Source organism: Petromyzon marinus, chromosome 11, assembly GCF_048934315.1.
Source record: "Petromyzon marinus isolate PM22_M1 ecotype Great Lakes invasive population chromosome 11, UKy_Petmar_22M1.pri1.0, whole genome shotgun sequence".
Lineage (NCBI taxonomy): Eukaryota > Metazoa > Chordata > Hyperoartia > Petromyzontiformes > Petromyzontidae > Petromyzon > Petromyzon marinus.
In genome coordinates this window covers 23,612,527-23,621,085 of record NC_133677.1, presented here as the reverse complement: position 1 = coordinate 23,621,085, position 8,559 = coordinate 23,612,527, and the positions used below count along the sequence as shown (strand labels likewise).

Sequence of the window (8,559 nt, the reverse complement as noted above, 5' to 3'; positions counted from 1 at the left end):
ATAGCCCCCTGCCACCAGTGCAGCCATATTCAGTACGTGGTTGTAATGCACTTTTATAGCCCCCTGCCACCAGTGCAGCAATATTCAGTACATGGTTGTAATGTACTTCTGTAGCCCCCTGCCACCAGTGCAGCAATATTCAGTACGTGGTTGTAATGCACTTCTATAGCCCCCTGTCATCAGTGCAGCAATATTCAGTGCATGGTTGTAATGCACTTCTATAGCCCCCTGCCACAAGTGCAGCAATATTCAGTACGTGGTTGTAATGTACTTCTATAGCCCCCTGCCACCAGTGCAGCAATATTCAGTACGTGGTTGTAATGAACTTCTATAGCCCCCTGCCACCGGTGCAGCAATATTCAGTACGTGGTTGTAATGCACTTCTATAGCCCCCTGCCACCAGTGCAGCAATATTCAGTACGTGGTTGTAATGTACTTCTATAGCCCCCTGCCACCAGTGCAGCAATATTCAGTACATTGTTGTAATCCACTTCTATAGCCCCCTGCCACCAGTGCAGCCATATTCAGTACGTGGTTGTAATGCACTTTTATAGCCCCCTGCCACCAGTGCAGCAATATTCAGTACATGGTTGTAATGTACTTCTGTAGCCCCCTGCCACCAGTGCAGCAATATTCAGTACGTGGTTGTAATGCACTTCTATAGCCCCCTGCCATCAGTGCAGCAATATTCAGTGCATGGTTGTAATGCACTTCTATAGCCCCCTGCCACCAGTGCAGCAATATTCAGTACGTGGTTGTAATGCACTTCTATAGCTCCCTGCCACCAGTTCAGCAATATTCAGTACGTGGTTGTAATGTACTTCTATAGCCCCCTGCCACCAGTGCAGCAATATTCAGTACGTGGTTGTAATGTACTTCTATAGCCCCCTGCCACCAGTGCAGCAATATTCAGTACGTGGTTGTAATGCACTTCTATAGCCCCCTGCCACCAGTTCAGCAGTATTCAGTACGTGGTTGTAATGCACTTCTATAGCACCCTGACATTGTGCAGCAATGTTCAATACATTGTTGTAATGCACTTCTATAGCCCCCTGCCATCACCAAATTCACACTGACCAGCGTGGTGAAGTACGGTAAATAACCCCTCCCCCTGGGAGCTGCATAGCATGGGACAGCTGTCAGCCAGCAATGGATTGAAAAAGGAGCTGTACTCTGCACACGTTGTTATTCAGGGTAGGGTAAGGAACTTGGAGGTTCGGTATGCATAATGTGCTCGGAAAGTATTGTATTCTGTATGTGTGTTGAATCTCTTTCGCACCGTACCAAGCCCACCGTGCTCTTCGGAGGTGCGATAATATATAAATATAAGTAGTCATACTACTGTAATACCACTATTAATATGTAGCATTCATTTTATTAGTAGTACTGTAATTTGTTGATATGCAGGTGTACATGCCAAACGTTAACCAATGTTAAATGTTAAGCCTTCTCTTTTGAATACAGTGTGTTTTAAACATGGAGTTGTCTCCAGCTAATTCTTAAATGTATATCATTCATAATGTAGTAGTAGGCAGGTAGAGCATTTATGACACTTCAATTGTACATATAGCTTGCAGGTGTGATGAAGGAAAGCATGGGAAAGGCTGGAATTTTTGTTGAAAAAAGGACAACAGCCACAGTAGCTTAAGAGACCTAACGCTGAAGCTGCTAACGCGAAGTGGTCGACGCTGGCCCATGCGTTGTGACGTCGGACCCACTTTCCGCACACAGCAGCTCCTCATGGTGCCCCCCATACCAGGACCAGTGGTGACCTGGTAGCCACAGCGATTCCTCTCCCTGGCCCCATCCGGTTCGGGCATCCCAAATCGTACAAAATGAACTGCAACGGTGGTGAGACAAACAGCCCTTCGGGCGACAGCACGGTGACGGACACAAGCCCTCGCGGCAGCCAGGGCAGCTCGCTGCTCCGGACCGGAAGCGGGGGCTAGCACAGCCCTGTGGTGTGCGGAGAGCAGTGCTGCTCGTAGGCGAGCGGTGCGCTGGACGCCTACATCGAGGACTTTGAGCAGAGCGGAATCTGTGCGTCACCGCCATCCAGGATACGTGCAGAGCACAGCGCCGCGCAGCATAGCGGAGCGGAGACGCGTGGAGGAGAGGAGGATGCACAGTGTGGATGAGGGTGGGTTGCGCCTCTCGCCACGCGAGGAATCGCTCCGTGGTGCTTGCGCTCGAGTGGCTATCGAGTGTGCAGGCGGTGCAATGGTATCGAAGCTATAGTAATAGGTTTTTACCCTTTTATCTGGCACAAACACTGACACCTTTATACAAGGGATCATGTTTGCAATAACCACAACACAAGTAGTCAAAATGCAAACAAAAAAGACAACTGATAATATGCACTGTCCTTGAATTTGATTGGTCCACACCCGAGACGGCTTTTCTGAGATCCCAGTCTCCACTGGTGTTGGACCAGAAGACGCCAAAAGGCGTCTTCTTATTCTTAGCGTCTTCTTGTTTGCATTTTGACTACTTGCGTTGTGGTTATCGCAAACATGATCCCTTGTATAAAAGTGTCAGTTTTTTTGCCAGATAAAAGGGTAAAAACCTATTACTATATCTTGTTACTGGCAAAGGAGGTCTCATAAGGTATCGAAGCTAGTTGACTGGATGGGGGATAATTGGAGAGGAGAACCCCATTTTTTTTGCTTGTACTGGGTGCTTGTCAATTATGCTATGCTATCATGAATGTAATGTAATTCCCCTAGAAAAAAAACCCTTAATAAGGTCTAAAGATACATTTTCGTGAGAGTCCCACACTGGGATGCTTGGCAAATTCCATTAATGAGTTCATTTTATGTCAGAGAAAACTATCCACAGTAAGCACACGCATATGAGAGGATAGCATAGGTCTGAACAGATAGGTTGGTGCATGCATTTCTTTCTCCTGTCATCTTCCAGCAACTTCACTGATTATCGAGTTTGTAAAGTTTGTGAAATCTAAGTGATCCTCCAACCTTTGTGTCAAAATTTGCAGATCCTAGACTGGACACATCTGAAGTTTAAACAATAACAGCTCATGCACTGATTTATCCCATATTCTCACAAACTCCACAAACGGATAACATCATTAGTTACTGATGGTGCAAAGTAAGGCAACATTGCAGGATTGCCGTTCAGGGGTCAAGGAATCTAGGGGAGAGCAAATTCATTGTGTACCAGTAAAATGTCTGTGGGTCTTACATTGCAGGTGGCATGCTGCTTGTGGAGGACCTCATCTCGGGCACGTGCAGCCTCACTGCTGCGCTGCAGCGGTCGTGGCTCATAGCCCGACGGTCAGTCTAACCACGGACCAGCTCCTAGCGGCGCCAGTTGACGGTTCCTCCAAGTCCTTGCTCCGCTCGCCTGGCGCCCACCGAGACCTCGCAGTGTCGCACAGAGGCAAGCGGTCATCTCTCGGGGTCACCGCGCACAGCCTCGGCGCATCATTGGTGAGGGGCAATAAGCCAACTAAACGGTTGAGCTCAACAGCGAGAAGCAACAAGGCCGTGATGCCATTAAATTTGTCGGCAAAGCCCGAAAATTATTTCTTTTCTAACCAGACGAATGTTTTGTTGTACTTACGGAGCAGTGAAGCAACTAGGCGTGAGCACTTGCCGAACGGCGGCTGTGCGACAAGTACCTATCTCAGGTGGTTGACAAGCCAAAAGGATAAGCTGGATGTGTCGGGGATCACGAGCATTCCTGAGCTCAGGTACCCGGCCTGGCTGCGTGACTGCGATGTGGACTCCCAGACCAGCAGCCACGAGACGGATACCAGCACAAAGAGAGCAGGTGCCGCTCAGAGCCCGCAAAGCAGACCAAAGTACCCAGAGTGGCTCAAAGTTTTGGATATCTCCGGCCTTACGAATGTAGCCAACGAGGAGCCCGTGTCAGAGGACAATAGATCCCTAGGTGTGTGTATATATATAGTCTGTATATAGCAGATGACATTTCATATGTTTTCAGGTACATATTCAGTCTTTTCTCACAGAGACGGCTGAGCGGCCACCCATGTGGTTGTGACGTGCGATGCGTGATTCTTGATGCACAGCCTCATTGGAGGAGCTGCTGAGCAGGGCGCACATGGAGTTGGACTCCCCCGGCTTGGAGGCCCCCTCCCCGGGCAGCTTCAACACGGACGTCTTTCTAGGGGCTGATCGTCCCTGGGAAAACCCCTCCACGCCATTGTGAATTTATCTTTATATCCACACTCACGCACAGCATAGAGGCTGCACCGCCTCTAAGTATGATGTCAGATTTTGAATGTTATAAGCTAAGCAGGTAAGCCTGGTTATTACTTGGATGGGAGACTGTTTTGAAATAGCATATATTATAGATTTTGGCTGCTAGGTAACCAGGAGTTAGTAATACGGCAATGGAATCTTGAATCTATATCCGGAGTTTTGCATTTTACTCCCTCTGTTTTCACCGGGTTCTCCGTTTTCCTCTCACATACCACTCGCTGATGAAATTTGCAAAATATCACTGCCAAACCCTCCTGAGACTTGGTGAGATTTTTCTGGCTTCCACCTTGATAATAAGTCAACCAAGTAATTTTCTCTCAATCGTGTCTCTTCTCAGGGCCGTGTACCACCTGTCGCGTCTGAAAGAGCTGGTTGACACCATCAAGGAGAACAAGGATGGCTGACTACCCGTGATGTAGAAAGCCCGAAAGCATTTTATGGCGGTGGTCGAGGTTTCTACTCAGAAGGATACGTTCGCTTGGTCCTGCTAATTCATGGTTGTTAAACATCAATGGTACTTCAGGTGCTGTGGTGTGAATCGCAATTACTTGTGAACTTGTGGGGCCCATGGGGCACAGTAATTGCCCTGTTAATGGAAGTGCCACAACAAAGTATTGGAAAAATGTGATAAAGTTCGTTCAGGGTTGGAGTTATTGAATGGTTGCAGCAGTATTTTGCACAGCAAATCCATACAGACTCAAATGTCACTTGAAATAGAACGGATATGTGAACAATATTGTGAGCACAACTAAACTAATTTTGGTTTTAGCCATTTTGGAAGGAGACTACTTTATTGGGAACATACATGCTAGTATTTGTGTAGTTATAAACATTTGGGAAATCACTGTAAAAGTACATTTGCTTATTTAGATTGCACTATACCTGTATTGTAAAATTTCAGAACCTTTTATGTAATTTGTAATCAATAAACCAAAGTTGCATATTGTATGCAACCCATGACTTGGATTGTTTTTATCATGTCTTGTTTAGCATGGTTGGTTATGTACAGTGTGAAAGAAATTCAACATACATTAAATATTTTCTGATATTTGAATGTTTATATTGTACATGTATATTTATTTTACAATAAATCTGAGACAAAGGCTTATACACATGGAATTGAAAATATTCAGCTATGATTTGTATTTCTCAAGTATTTTAAGAAAAGTCAGCGAGTCTCGTGACATGTCTTCACATTTGGGAGTGATGATTGTGATGGATATACAGGCATTAACCTGCTTACATTCCTAGAGTATGTAAGGTGAATTTGGGCATTCTGGGTGATTGGGTTTTAGGCCAAACACAGGCAGATGGTGGGGGATAGATGTTTTCAAGCATCTATTAATTATTCATCGGCATGTACTATCTTACTATGATGTAAAGTTCAAAAACATGGTTCATGAAGGGAATGGAATAAAAACTCAACTGTGCACAAGTATGGAGGAATTAATACTTGGAATTCAATGCAAAGATCTGGCCATATGGCGTTTACTGGGCACCAGGGTTGCCAAACAACACGTGAAAGATGTGTATCAGGCACAGCCTCTGCATTATGAAAAAAATATCACTTCCTGAAGAAGTGCATTTTGCTTCTCCTGTCTTAGGTCACCATCAAAATAAATTAGAGCAAATGTGACTCGACTGACACAGGCAGCATTTATACTTGTGAAGTGTTCTCCTTCCGACGTGTGGTGTGTGTCGCACACACTGTCGGAGACGAGGTAGTTGCAGGAGACATCGTCTCTTTATTATCTTGTTCACACCAACTCCGGCCTCACTCTCTCGACCACGTTGCCATAGAGCCCGGCCTAGACACGACCCTGTCCGTGTTGCACCGACGGCGTCGACCGAGAAGGCCAACGACTGTCTGGCCACGCAATGATTGGGCGAATGCGGTGGCAACGACAGCGACGTCGAGACGAGTCCACTCCCAGAACCGGCAGCCCGGAGCTGTCGCTCTCCGCTGCTTATATTATATTCTATATTCTACTCGGTGTGGCTTGGCTCTGCCCTATCCACGCCTCCCTTCTCGAATCGACCAGAGGGTTCCAGAGGCTTCCCTATGAGGTCTTCCATGACCCTTGCCCCAATTCCTCTGCCCGGCCGGCACACCCGTATATATGCTCAACAGCGTGTGCGCAAACTTTCCACTGCAGTTGCCGCTGCTGGACAGCAGTCAGCGCTGTGTCACTACACTTGTATGAACACAAGAATTACATAATCACATCTACACTTATATGTAATGGGCTGAGATAGGCGCACACAACTTCTTGGGAGGCAACACTTTATTAACACCAACACATTACACTTAACATAAATTTCGATTGAAAGCTTTCGTGACTGCGGGCTAACACCAATCCCGAATATCCGCCCCCACAGCCCTTTAAATAACCTCCCATACAGCCCCCCAATCGGCTACGCGTGTACGAGTGACGTCCCTGCCCTCTGACCCCCGACCCCCCCGTCCTGCGCGTGCGATTGGTGTGTCGCTCTAAAACCGACTCCAAATCCCCGCCCCGCAGCCCTTTAAACAATCTCCATTGCCCGGCATCGGCGGCAACGCGTGTGCGAAGGACGTCATTGCCCTCTGACCCCTGACCCCCCGTTTAGTTCGTGTGAGTGGTGCGCGGGGTTGTGTGAGCGGAGACGTCGCGTTTGAGTGGCTGAGAAGCGACGGATTGATTCCAGGCAGCCACGTGCCAGCCCCGAGCTATGCCCCACAAACAGGACCCGCGGACCCGAGGGGCTGCGCCGTGAGGAGAGGAGCCGGAGAGCGGCAGCCCTCTCACCGCGAGCGAGGAGTCGAGTAGCGGCTGCTCTCACTCGACCGAGGAGTCCGGAGCCCGCAGCCCTCTCGAGATCAGCCCTCCCCCAGGGGGGGAGCCGGGGGCCCGCATCCCCCACAACTGACAACCTGTGTACCAACTGGCCGAGCGAGAGTTTGTGTGTATTTGAGCGCGATCGTGCCAGTGTTTAGCTGTACCAGGGAGTTTGATGCAGCAGATTGTTTCGGTGTAGCAGGGTGTCCGGATTGTGCCGGCACACTATCCTTCTATCTGTAATGTCGTAGGGTGAGCTCCATTAAAAGTTTACTCGGACCCCAACCTGTCAAAGCGCCTAATCTCGGAACGTGGTTCTCAACCTCGTACCTCACCCATGCTACGTACCTTTGAGACGTCCTGCTTTTACAAATGTTGATGAACTGGAGGGCAAAGGTCTGGAGGACCCCACATGGAGTCTGGTTTCTCACACCCGAGCCTCCTGTGACATTTCTGGAGGCTTCTCTGGAATCTTTGTCCCATTTATTGAGTGCAGATTTGGCTTACTTCTAGCTTCATCCCAAGACGTCATCCAGTTTGGAAATACCCGAAGGTTGTGGGAGTCGCCCCGTGCTTCAGTTTCTTTCCAACCCTCGTAATGGCCGGATGCTCACCAGCCGGAAGTCTTTTGCTGCTTACACCACGACCGAGGTGTTGAGAGCAACCATCTCGTGGCTGGTCGGCAATGGAGATGGTATTGTCGATTTGGGGAGCGTGAGTCTGTGGCGTTCGTGGTGCTGCTGTCACGGAGGCGACACGAGTTTAGGAAATTCAGTTTTGTGGGTTTCCTGTAGCGAGCACTGAAAGATCCTCTCTTCCTCTTTCTCCACCCTTGTCTCTGCTGTCTCCATGTCCCCGTTCAACTCTTTCTACACCGCTTTCCTTGAATGTGCAGCTGCCTTTACGGCCTCCCTCTCCCCTTCTCTCCACCTCCAACCCATCTCCGTCGTAATCTCCTCCCCTTTGTTCAGGCTCTTCCCTTTCTTCCTCAGTCTATGGATGGGGTTATTGTTTATCGGGCTCTTATACAAAAAATGGAGCTTATTTTAGCCTTTGAATAGGATTTTCTGTTTTCCTTCGGTAGCATGTTGCGCACATAGGGAAGATCGAGCCACGCCACCGGTTCCCATGATCAAAATTTTTGTCAACTTGTCTCCCTCGGTAGGAATGCCTTTCCTTCTGCAGCAAGCAATTGTCTTCTCTCTCTCCTCCGGTATTTCTTCCGATGCGCTTTCTTAATCTCGCTTGCTGTGTGTATCGACTCTATCATTCAACAAGGGCAAATAAAAAAAATGCTTTTTTTTCCTCCACTGTTTTACCACTATACCTCCTGAGTGGGTACTCGGAGTTTCATCTAATGTACTATTTGATGAGTCGCTTCCACACAGCACAAAGGCGGTAGCTATCCGAACTGTAAATTTTTCTTCCAATTTCGATAGATTCTCGAATTATTCTTAGGCAGTAGTAGCTAGTTTTGCACAGAACTTCAACATTAG

General features: G+C 48.0%; 1 long non-coding RNA gene across 1 annotated transcript; it reads left to right on the top strand.

Annotated features, from left to right (window-relative positions):
- The first annotated feature begins 3,995 nt into the window (after positions 1-3,995).
- LOC142924260 (uncharacterized) lies at positions 3,996-5,210 on the top strand. Its single transcript, XR_012941444.1, has 2 exons — positions 3,996-4,187; positions 4,582-5,210. It is a non-coding gene; the product is annotated as an uncharacterized LOC142924260 (long non-coding RNA).
- The last annotated feature ends 3,349 nt before the right edge of the window (positions 5,211-8,559 follow it).